This window comes from Mus caroli, chromosome 16 (genome assembly GCF_900094665.2).
Source record: "Mus caroli chromosome 16, CAROLI_EIJ_v1.1, whole genome shotgun sequence".
Lineage (NCBI taxonomy): Eukaryota > Metazoa > Chordata > Mammalia > Rodentia > Muridae > Mus > Mus caroli.
Window position 1 is genome coordinate 61,670,947 of NC_034585.1, and position 2,253 is coordinate 61,673,199.

The 2,253-nt window shown below is 40.1% G+C and overlaps 1 pseudogene; it reads left to right on the forward strand.

Moving 5' to 3' along the window:
* LOC110311332 overlaps positions 1-704 on the forward strand; it is a 7,124-nt pseudogene extending 6,420 nt beyond the window's left edge.
* The last annotated feature ends 1,549 nt before the right edge of the window (positions 705-2,253 follow it).

Genomic DNA, 2,253 nt, shown 5'->3' on the forward strand with positions numbered 1-2,253 from the left:
TATCAGAAGATGGCCTAGTTGGCCATCAGTGGAGAGGCTCATTGGTCGTGCAAACTTTATATGCCTCAGTACAGGGGAATGCCAGGGCCAAGAAGTGGGAGTGGGTGGGGGGGGGAGTGGGTGGGGCAGCGTGTGGGGGACTTTTGGGATAGCATTGGAAATGTAAATGAAATAAATACCTAATTAAAAAAAAAGAGTTTGTATTTAGACAGAGAGAGGCCGAGGAGGGAAGACAGAGCAAACATGAGGTCTCCATTAATCATGATGGACCAGCAGCATCTGAGGGAGTGAAATGACTCCTAAAGATACCACAATGCTCAAGCAAAATAACCCAGGGAGATTCAGACATTGCAGCTTGTGGCAGTAGCTGCCACCCAGACTGATGGATTGTCCTGGGAGGAGGCATGAAGCCCTAGAAGGAGCCTAGTGTGGCAGTGGTCGAGGACAGGAAGCACCAGATGTACACATACGTGCTTATTTGTGCTTATTGTTACAGAGGTGCTGGAAGACTTGAGTAGACTCAGTCAATATTAGAAGAAAGACAAAGTGGCTTAAAATAGAAGACGTCACAAAGGTGCTGCAGTGTCACAAGCCTGTGTGGGCATCATACTTTGAGACACTGAGGCAAAGGCTACCCTGCCAACCATGGCACCCCTGTCGTAGGCCCCACCAAGTACTCCAACTCCATGCCAAGCATGAGATAGTTGACTGCAGACTTCCTGTAAAAACTGGAGAATAGAAAGCAGACTGAAATGTGGCTCTCCTCACCACTCCCTCACCCCCCTCAAGGCAGGGAGGGTACACTGAGGTGCTGCTGTGGGGTGTGGGGTGAGGCGGATGAGTGAGACATGGCCAGAGCATTTTTCTCTGCTTCTGGAGTGCAGATAGTGGTGTGGAGCTCATGCATACTTAATGCTAAAGGACTTCAAAACTTAGTCCTAGTTTTCCCCTCTTTCCAAGTTGCACTAGTGTATCTTTGCTTCTTTATCTTGCCCCCATGGTTTTAAATATCTTCAAATTCCCAATTTTACATTGCTGGACCAGACTTTAGTTTTTACAACGAATTCTTAACTTCTGCCCAACTTTTCTATTTGAATAGGAGAATACACATTGTACTTAACTTGTCTGAATCCAGGTTCATAGTTTCTCTCCATCAACATATTTATATATGTTAGAATTCATGGCTGATACATTCTGTTAATCTGGATCAGAGTCCTTGCTTAAGAGGTAGTAGTGAAAGGCACATTAGTAAAAGTAGCAACACCTGTTACACAAAGCAAACTAAAGTATAATGCATCAATCTTGCCACCAAGCCCAGGCAATTTTAGCGGCTATACCATCAAAACAATGAGTTTTTCTATAAATAAAATTTTTGTTCATAAAACTGCAAAATGTGAAAAAAATTGCATTCTAACACTCTTTCCTTGAGTTCGTGGCTTGGGGATATTTTAAAAGAGTTACTTGTATCTAACTTCGCCATCAGTTAAAATCATGACCCACATGCCAGAAGGAAAGCAACGGACACTGGAAGAATTTTAAATCATTTAGAATTTATTTAGGAAGTAAGAGCAGGTGGCTTTTGTGTTTGAGTTCTCGCAATCTATGATTGTAGAGAGATTTTAAGTGATGATGTTTATTTATCATTTTATTCTTGTTTATTTTATTTTATCTTTGTGATCATGTTTTTGTTATACTTCGAGCTAGTGGTTATTTGCAAACTTTAAAGCATATATTCTATAAGGTTAGATAAGTAAGATAATGAATATTGGTAAAATGGCATAATCAAATAACTAGAATTTATTAGTATGCTTTTGAGAACCATTTATATTTGATCTATCAAAATAAGACTTTTTATTTTCTTTTTTTTGCCAAAATCTAGCAAAGAAAGGGTGGTAAATAATCTCATCATAATGTGTTCCTTAGATGCTATTGGGGACTGAGAGCTGCTGGATTGGGAGGGGTTTTTATTTTATCTTATATTATCTCACCTCATCTCATCTTACTTTATTATTTGAGAATGGTCACTGATAGGTTTCCAATGCTCCAGTGAATGGGCTACACTTGCACAAACATAGGCTATCCTTATCCTTCAATACTTCAATACTATAAGCAAGGCTGTACTGAATGCAACCATCCGTGGTTTAAAAATTGTGCAGATGTTCTCTATGGAATCTTCTGCACCTGAGATTCTCTCTTCCATCTCTTGTATTCTGTTGCTGATGCTGGTATCTATGGTTCCAGATTTCTTTCCTA